This window comes from Rhagoletis zephyria, unplaced genomic scaffold (assembly GCF_001687245.7).
Source record: "Rhagoletis zephyria isolate East Lansing unplaced genomic scaffold, Rhagoletis_zephyria_1.1 Rzeph_scaffold_04991, whole genome shotgun sequence".
Taxonomy (NCBI): domain Eukaryota; kingdom Metazoa; phylum Arthropoda; class Insecta; order Diptera; family Tephritidae; genus Rhagoletis; species Rhagoletis zephyria.
This window is the reverse complement of record NW_016162074.1, coordinates 32,938-42,908: the sequence shown is the minus strand read 5'-3', so window position 1 is coordinate 42,908 and position 9,971 is coordinate 32,938. Positions and strand designations below refer to the sequence as shown.

Below are 9,971 nucleotides of genomic sequence, written 5' to 3'. Positions count from 1 at the left end.
AGTCGCTGATTACGAATCTGAAGTTAGATTTTAAAAATTCAAAATGGCGGATCCAATAAGGCTAAACCGTCTTTAATTTCTGATATATGCAAAATTTGTACCACGTCAGGGTTCAGCTCTATAATTTTTCGAAAATGGCCAAAAACGCTGTTTTTAGGGGTTTCAACCCCTTTTTTCTCGAAAACGTGACGTGATGGGACATTTTTGACCCCGGATTCGTGTTCAGCACGAAAAATCCGTTCAGAAACACCAGGTCCCGTCTTATTCGCAGAAAAAAAGTTGAAATTTGTAGACCAGTGTTATTAATAAATACTATGCTTAACAGTGGAAATATGTTTACGAAAACGTATGGCGGAACAGCCAGCGGGCACTTTTCTATTTAAACCGTACAAGCGCATGCCGACGGCGATGAAAGCGGCGCTGATAAGCAAGTGAAAAATAAGCGATTTAAAGACGCCACAAGTAACAGAAAAAAATAAAATAAATAAATAAATAAATAGCATAACGAAAACATTTATTTGCATTCAAATATTTCTAACAAATCATTTCCCTATTACTGCTTGGCATATTAAATCTGCATAATGACGTTCATTATTTGCGAGCTTGTGTTGGATGATCAAAAAAGTAAAAAAGCAAGGCAAAAAATGTTGAAAATATAATGAACGAAAATATTTCTAATTTTGAAAATGTTCGCTCAGCTTTTGTTGTTAGTCTACACTTAATTGTGCGCGCTTCATTTAATATAATATGCACATATGGGTGCCTACATATACATATGTACATTAGACAGTATCAAAAAATAAATAAGTTAAAAAAAAAGTTTTAATATTCCANAAAAGGGGTGTAAAGGAAACATGATTGCCTATTTATATAATGATATGCACATATGGGTGCCTACATATACATATGTACATTAGACAGTATCAAAAAATAAATAAGTTAAAAAAAAAGTTTTAATATTCCACACGCTTTTATAAATGGACTAAAAATTAGAAAATAATATTTCTCAGTCCCATAGAATTTGTTTTGATAATTTTTGAAATTTAAAATTTTAGCAAAAGTCATTATAAACAATTTATGAGATAGAAAATGAAAAACGTGGATCGCATTAGATTTAATTAACAATATTCAAACCACATAACATAGACCCAAAATTTCTACAGAGAAAGTACAAATTTGAGATTGATTTTAAGCGGTCGTTATTCACATATCCACATACTTAACATCCAAATTGGGTTTTTATAAGTTCTTTATTTGGTTTGTCCGATTGCTATAAACAATATACAGTTAGAAAGGTATAAAAGAAAGTCTATATACTTTATTCAGAAAAGATTGAGACAGGCATGTCAAACTAAAGTTATTATTTTTTTTCTGAAAAGGCACCCTGTACTCAATAGTAAGAAGCTTAAATATACACTTGCAAAGTTTATGATGACAATAGTTCTGTAGACACAAATGCAGCATTTCTTAATACAAAACCTTTACATTGGAGTATTATTTATAGAAATCGGACATCAAATAAAAAAGTTTTAAAAGTATCTTTTAGCTGTTTATACTGGGTTCCTGAAAAACTTGCTTAGTGAATAGTATTCACAGTGGCTTGCAACAAATTTAACTTTTTCTTTTCCATAAATCGTGATACTGTATGTACATTAGGATGCAACAAAAAAAAAAATTGCGAGTTTTCCTCCGAAATTTTAAAATCTATTATATTTTAAGGCTTCCACCAAAATTTTTCGGAAAAATATTAAGATTTACCGATTTATAATACTTAAAAATTTTCATTACTTTAATGCTGTTAAAAAAATGTTCCCCATTTTTACTCAGACCTTAATCACGTGAGTTAATTAAAAAAAATCTTCTTCAAAGTTACATAATTTTTATTTAAAAAAAAAAAAAAACTTAATTCTTGGAGACATTTTCAAATAGGTCCAACTCAAATAAATCTTAATATTTTTCCGAAACAATTTGGCTGAAGTCTGAAAACATACTAAATTGTATATTTCCGATGGAAAAACTGTATTCGTTTATTTTTTTTTATGGAGAGTGAGGCACCCTAATGTATATACATATCGTCGTTTAAAGTACAAAACCGCTACTGCTCGTAAATCAAGCATATAAGCGCGGATAATGACTAGGAAACTTTTTGCGCTGTGCTAAGTCACATTTTTTGAATTGACTTTCTGAATACGTAAATATGTATAGATGTTCATATTTTTATGCTTATCACCGACTGCGCTAATTTTAGATACTCGATGGTTATGACAAAGAAATTAAGTATTTATTTATTTGGTGGAGGGAACAGTTGGCAGGCATGAATGAACAGAAACTCAAGTAAACTACACCTTTCAAGTATACAAAAAACGTACGTATGTATGTATGTATGTACATGTGTAGACTTACTGAAATATTTGCTATAACTAAATACTTTTAAGCTTGTTCTTTGTATAATTAAGATTTATAAACAAGTATACCTATTGATGGCTTTGCTCTCTAGCGACACCACTGATGTCATTTCCATTCTGTTGTTATCATTAAATTGCGGTTAAATATAATTTTATTATACTTCTTACATACATACATATGTAAAGCTGAGGAAATCTCAGCTTTCCCATTCCCACATCAATTGAAAAAATATATAAATCCAGTACCCTCAGTCAATTAGAAGTGAATGTTTTGTAATTACGTACATATAATCTCAAATTCTCATAATAAACTGAGGCGATTGTGATTGTACAAAAATAGCCGCGAAATAAATAACACAAAATTGTGTACATTTCTGACGCTGCACAGTAGCGCGACCCATACAAATTAGCCGGACAAAATTATTTTATGAGTTTAAAATGTAGAATGCTTCAAAATGAGTAAATAATGGCGAGGAAGGGTCTATTGCGCACCACATGTGCGGTACAGGGTTAAAAGTGGTATTTTTGAGGTCTCTTCACTTAATTTGAAGCTGTCGGCTGTTGCTCTATATTAAAATTTCTTCATTCTGCTCTCCAAACAATTTTTGACACAATTTTGCGCTAATTGTATTTCCAAAAGAATGACTTTCTTTTAACATGGCTAACTTTTCACTCAAATAACAAACTAATTTATCTTTTTGGACAGCTTGCGGAACAGATTTCCAGACTTCGATAAACTCTATTCGGGGTACTGAAAGAATTTGTGTTTTCATTCTACCAAAATATTTTTTCAACAAAGCTTTAAGCAACTAACTTGATTAGTCCTATGGCCTTTCATGACTTAAAATGCACTGATGCGAACTCGTGGCAAGTCTAAGTAAGTCGGATATGTAAAGCAAGATACCTGAGGTAAACAATATAAAAAATACAGACCAGCGTCACCTTCTAGATTGTTCATTTTATATAGAAACATACCTTGATGTAGTATTACCAAAGGATATCAAAATTTAGTGTTCTCCTTTATCAAATGCATACTTCAACAAAAGTTAAAGAACACTTTGAAAGTATGTACTCAATAACCCGTAAAAGTTAACATGACTGCCGTTTCGAATATATTTATAATTTTAACTCTTCCACTTCTGCATGTAAGAAAAATGTCAAAATGAAAGTTAAAAAATAAAATTATCGCATTTTTTCGATCAGCGAACATCTGTTAACTTAAACCACATTGAATTATCTAAAACTTTTACAATGAATTTTGTCCGGCTAAATTGATCAAACACGCCACTGTGCGCTGTTAGGTGTCATTTTCGTTCAATTCAAATAAACGCAAAAGTGACACTTTTAGCTCAAGGCATTACCAGCGGCACAGCTAAACACAGTCATGTTGTCAGGCATGTTGAGCAAATTACATGTTTACATAATTTTTAATGGCATACAGTGATATGAATATGAGAGAGTTAATGTAACAAGTAAGGAGTTATAACTCCTTTCATAGGGAGTTCCTTTGGCTATAAAATGGTATTCATAAAATACTGAAGAAAAAATCGTAAATAAATTATTACTTAGTGTCATATGTTGTATTTGGGATACATTTTAAAGCCAAGTTCGTTATTTAACTTGCTAATTTAGAGAAAACATTGTATGCGAAAACGTGGTTATTTTTTCCTTTTGTGGGAGATTTTTATTAAAAAATTGCGATGATGTATATTCTGCAAAAACGACTTTGGCCATGTAGACCACTCGCTTTTGCTATATATACATATATATCGGTGACCGATCCATTAATATAGACCAAGCTCGGTGCAGCTATTTTTCTTGGTACAAACAGAGAATATTTATGGTGAACATTTTTGAAATCGGACTAAAATTACGCCCACTTCCCACATAACGGTAAATTTCCAAAATACTAAAACTCTGATATTTCAATAGTTAAATTACTTCAAGGTAATTATTACAACCAAGTTTACAACAATACCTTAACAAGAAATAAGATTATTATAGATTTTTAGGAAATGAGCGTGGCATCGCTAAGTAAGTTAATCTCGATAACCGCTTTATCGATTTCTACAAACTTGGTTCCTTTATTTTATTAAGAAAATTTAGCGGGGAAAGCCCCATATTTTCATGTAGTTTAGAAAAAGGGGGGAAAAACTATATTTAATACATCCGCTGGGTGTATAAAGTTCGGTTTCGACCAAAACTAATCATTACTTGAAGACTCCGTTTTTATGATCGAATAAAATCTTTTATGATCTAAAAAATTAAATTGAAAAAAAATATAAAAAATTACGATCAAAAATTTATCAAAAAAAATAAATAAAAAATCCAAACATAACAACTATGCTTGACCGAAAAAGTGAACATCAAATTTTGGCGGTGGTTTTAGCACAAACTACTTTTTAAATAAATGTTCCTCTATTTCGCACTATATGAGGTCGATCAATAAATTAAAATGCTTCGATCACTTACCTAAATAAGTTTTTTTTTTTAATATGCTGCAAACCATCCACTTGACTGTTTTAATGGGTGCCGCTGCCAATTTCACGCTCACTTTGTATAAGCATCGGCTTTTGTGGACCCTTGCTGCTGCACATTTTCCATATGCGCAGTTTTTGTGTTTTTTTTTTTTGTTGGTTTCGTTTTAAGCTACCAGTTTTTAAATTATGTACTGTTTTTTTTTTGAAATTACTTTGTTATTTAGTATCCTTTTGAGGTTACGACTACTAGATTAACGTATCCGCGCGTTAACTGTCAAAGGTCAAAAAATTTTACGTAATTGTTGCACAAACACATACAAATAGGCGATTATACAACCCATAGTTGACATACATAAATTTCGAGTATCTTATTACGCACTCTACTCGTACAAAGCTATACAAAAGCGCTACAGGCGCGTTATACTAGACCACATACACTTTTAGTGGCACTTACTTTGTTTTGCGCGCAACTCTTCTTCTTCATCATATGGCATAAACTACATATACATATATGTGTATGTAAGTAGTTATCCTTTAGAAGTGTACGAGTGCGGGCGCATGCGCTATGTGTGTGGGTGTGTAAGCGCTAACGTTATTCAATACTGCTGCTTGTTGCTATTTTTGTATGCGAAGGAGCCTCATGAATTTGGTTGTGACCTTTTCGAGGCTTAAGTATGTTTAGTATTTAAGTAGGTATGTATGTATGTATGTGCGCTTTTTGAACTTTTCGTTTTGTTTTTGTCTCTTCTTAGCTTGCTGATGTTAATTTATTTTTGGTTACACGACAGACGCCGCTAGCGTTGCGTAGCTGATTCCATTAGATAAGAGTAGATTGTTGCTTGTAAAGCGTGTTGTTTTTGTAGTGCTTGTTGTTTTTGTAGATATTGTTGTAGCTTATTATCCTTAATTAGTGTAACGAGCTGCAAATTAATACACTTTGCTTAATTAAAATTGACAATGGCGAATGCGGCGCAATAGTAGAGGTTGTGCAATTGAAATTATTATGTTTGTATTTATATAAGTAAATGGTGTTTTTTTTTTTTTTTTGTATGTATTCTTGCGCTTCTTCTTAGCCAATTAAGCCATTTTTGTCTGTAGTTAATGAAAGTACTTTATTTTCATATACATAAGCTAATTTTAATTTATTAGTATTTATGTGTTGGTTTTTTTTTACACATTTAACTTTCATCGACTCTGTGCATCACGAGCTATTTATGTTCACAACTGTTTCACATTTATTCGGTAATTATACAATTTATTCATTAATTATAATCGATTGTGATTAACATGCAAAAAAACTTACATAGGCTCCAATATTATTCACCAGCGCTTGCTTTTTGTGCGCGTTTTTATGTGGGCAAGTATGTTTTTTGCTTTTGCTTTTATTTGTACATATTTTAATTTTTTTAATTTTTAATTTTATTCACAATCGTTGCTATTGTATTTAAATAATAATTCGCACACTTGTTATTAATATTGAAGTGCGCTTAAATTGCCGTTTTATGCTGTTGCGTATTCACTAATGTTTTCATTTATTTTAATTTCCAGCCAATAATTGTCGGCTGAATTTCAACTCACGTTCTTCTTCTTCTTCACTCAAGTGTTGTTTGCTTTGTTTTGCATCTTTGCTGCATGCTTATTTCAAACTCAAATTCACATTAACGAACGTCACTCATACGCCCAGGCGTACCTGACGAACTTTAGCACTGCGGGTCACTGTTGCTATTTCTGATGAATAATTAAATAAATCTCTTTCAATTTTCTATCAAAGCACGCTGTTAATTTTCACATTTAACACTGTTTTCAAATCACTTCTTCCTCTAAATATTCCTCAACTTTTCGTTGACTTCGATCTAAAACAAAACTTTTTGAGTTTATTTCCTTTGTTTTGCTTGCCGCTTGCTGTTTTTTTTTGTTAAATTAATTCTTTTGGCTCTGGCGATAATACGGCTTGTGGTTCATTCTTTAAAATTTTTTCACAGTCACTTTCATTAATTGCGCGCATTGTTCGGCGCGGCTCTTACTTCATGGTTGGACGTTAGCCGGTCCGATATCAAAGGCGCTGGTTAAGCTGCAATTAAGATGACTAGATTAATTAATATATTTTTTTGCTTTATAAAAGCTGAACATACATATATATATGTACATTGAATGCTTTCTATTTGTGTTCTTGTTTTTTTTTGTTGCTACCACAAAGGCGACAGCTGCCATTACGTTTTCACTGAAAAAGCTGTCGATGCATTTTTTTTTGCCGCCACTTTAATTTTCGTTTTTAAAAATTGTTCAATAATTTTTACTTTTTTACTCTATTTTATTATGTAAATATGTATTTAATTAGGTACTTAATTTTTCAATTGTCCGCTGCAAATCGTAATGAACAGTTAACGCGTTGAGTGACAAATTTGAAAAACGTGCGAATGAGCGGCGGCAAATTCAACGTTGCTAATGAGTGTTGAGCGCAGAGTGTTTTGCTTGAGTTGGTGAGTCGTTTGTGCTGTCGTGCGTTGAGTGTTGTTGTTGAATGCGCGGCTGATATGTGGACGTTCAAAGTGGCGCGCACGCGTCAGTTCGGCACAAAAGTAAATAAAAACTGTCAGGCCTATCATCAATTGTAACTATGTAACTATGAATGCGTTGGAATTGCTGATAGCATTTCTCCCGAATTCGTGACGAGAGATTTTTTTCACGACGGCAGTTTACTCGGAATCTGTGATAGGCCTGTGTATTACTATTTTAGGCTTAAACCGTTTGAAGTAACCAATAGATAATTATTCACATCTACTTTCCTTCATAGGCATAAGTAAGTTAGATACAATTTGAGATATATTTGAGAAAATAGGGCCCAACAGTTGACACTATAGTATAGATCAGTGACTGGCATACTAACGCATTCAAACGATTCAATAAGTGGGAATGTGTGCGTTCAATGAACAGCTCAGCTGGCGCTCTTCGTATATGTATGTGTGAAACACGCTCAGTGAGCTATGGCCTGCCGACCACTCGTCTAGATACTCTAAAACTTCGTTTTAATGATCAAATTTTCTTCGAATTCGCAACATACATTAGTTAGGAAATAGGAAAGTTCGCCGTACATTCTTAAATTGGAAGTGTTTTTACAAGGCAATTTCGGAAAAAAGTATTTTTTTGCCGAACTTAGCGGTTGGCGTTCTTGTCTGGAAGGGAACAGTATGACCAAAAATTATTAAACTTTTGCTACGGAAGTATTTCGAACATTATAATAGAACTATTTAAAAAAAAATCCCAAAACAGCAACCCCTAGTCTCGCCCAAACAATTTTTTTTTCCGGAATTTCGGTGTACGGCGAACTTTTTTGTTTACTTTTGAGGTGGTATCCACGGTACATTAGGGTGCATCACAAAAAATTAGTTGCGAGTTTTCCACCGGAATTCTAAAATTTATTATATTTCAAGACGTTTGCCAAAATATTTTGAAAAACTATTAAAATTTACGTGAGCCAGACCAATTTGAAAATACCTATAAAAATCCCATTAATTTTAATGCGTTATGCAATTTTTAAAAATTTGTATGTAGATATTTTAAGCTTATTCTTTTCTATCATCTTCGTTGATGTTTACCTTAGTGAGCGTCTTGAACACTATCCCAAATTATGTAGTTTTATCAAACCATATGATTGCTCAATAAGTTACCATAGGCTGTACTGCCGCCACCTACATACATCCATCTAAGTAGTTCTGAGGCTCTGATCCCAACTTTTCCCTGCTATGAAACAAAAATACTCTGCGGTAGAGGCACTTGAAATCATCACCCCAAGAGATTTATAACTCTCTCTTTCTTTCTATCGTGGAGTGCCTCAACGACTGCTTAATCTCAGCTAGTTCAGCCGGTATAGTGCGGGAACTAACACCGGATATCTAACACAACAGGACACTGCAAAATAAAGTTAGCTTTATACAGCTTGGGATATGGTTATTGTTTCCATCCGCAATATGGAACATAACACCATCCGAAGTGCTTAACTTTATACATAAATAGTCTAAGGTTTCGGTGTCTTTTAAAGCTTTAGCTGAATAGATCTAGCTAGAACGTAATGCTGCTACATTAACAATAATAATGGTAATAAAGCTTTGTCCGCTGTTTCTTCCACGCTTATGCTCCAGAGTAGTTTTTGGTCTAGTACGACCTCTAGAAACACACAGAAAATCCAAAGGCCAAAAACTGAAACCATTCCCTGCAAAACTCAATGTATAAAACACTTGTATACAAACAATCAGCCACAACAAAAATCACGGAAAAATTTTGATAAACAAAATATGTCACCAAGGTTATCAATAAGCACCTAAAAAAAGGAACAGTCCAGCGCCTTCGTCTTGGTCTGCAGGCTGTATCGGAGATACACCCGCTAAATTTAAACGTAGAATACGTGGTATGGTTAAGAGCATATCCAAGTCAAAAACGAAAGCACAAACTAAGAAAAAAATATCGATAACAAAAGCGATAATAAAATCGATAACAAAATCGATAAAAATATCGATAACAAAATCGTTAACTAAATCGATTACAAAATCGATAAAAAATCGATTACAAAATCTATATACGCATACATACTTTTTGTCTCCTTCCCACACTTCCAACATATGCACGTGTTTGCAAAATGATGACGAGGTGATTTTGTATGGAAAATCATTTATGCCCATATATTTGAATAAAATAAACATATATAGAAGATATCAACCAATACTTTCCATATACCAAACGAAAGGAAAACTCTTGAATTTTTGATTAAAGAAAACAAAAACAAAATCATTCAAGCGGTTTTCGAGCATTTTGGTAATGAAAAAAATTTGCAAATTTTTTCAACAATTTTTTACCTTAAAATGCTCAATATTTGTTAAATTTATATAAAATTTGTACCCGATAATATTTCTACTGCTCCAAAGAACCTATATCCCGAAAATGAAAGTTATATATGCCAACAATAAGTTGCTAGAGCACTTTAAAGGCTCAAAATTGACCCCAAAATAAGGCAATGTTTACCGTTGTTTTTACGACAGAAACCGAATTGGTTATTTACAAAAATGAATCTGTCGACAGGTTTGGAATTTTG

The 9,971-nt window shown here is 32.7% G+C and overlaps 1 long non-coding RNA gene across 6 annotated transcripts in view; it reads right to left on the bottom strand.

Moving 5' to 3' along the window:
• Window positions 1-5,079: 5,079 nt before the first annotated feature.
• The window catches only part of LOC108371452 (uncharacterized), a 34,045-nt gene continuing 29,153 nt past the window's right edge, over window positions 5,080-9,971 (bottom strand). For all 6 annotated transcript variants that reach the window (XR_001848754.1, XR_001848753.1, XR_001848749.1 and 3 more), the window contains exon 2: window positions 5,080-6,956. This is a non-coding gene — a long non-coding RNA (uncharacterized LOC108371452). The remainder of the gene's footprint in view (window positions 6,957-9,971) is intronic.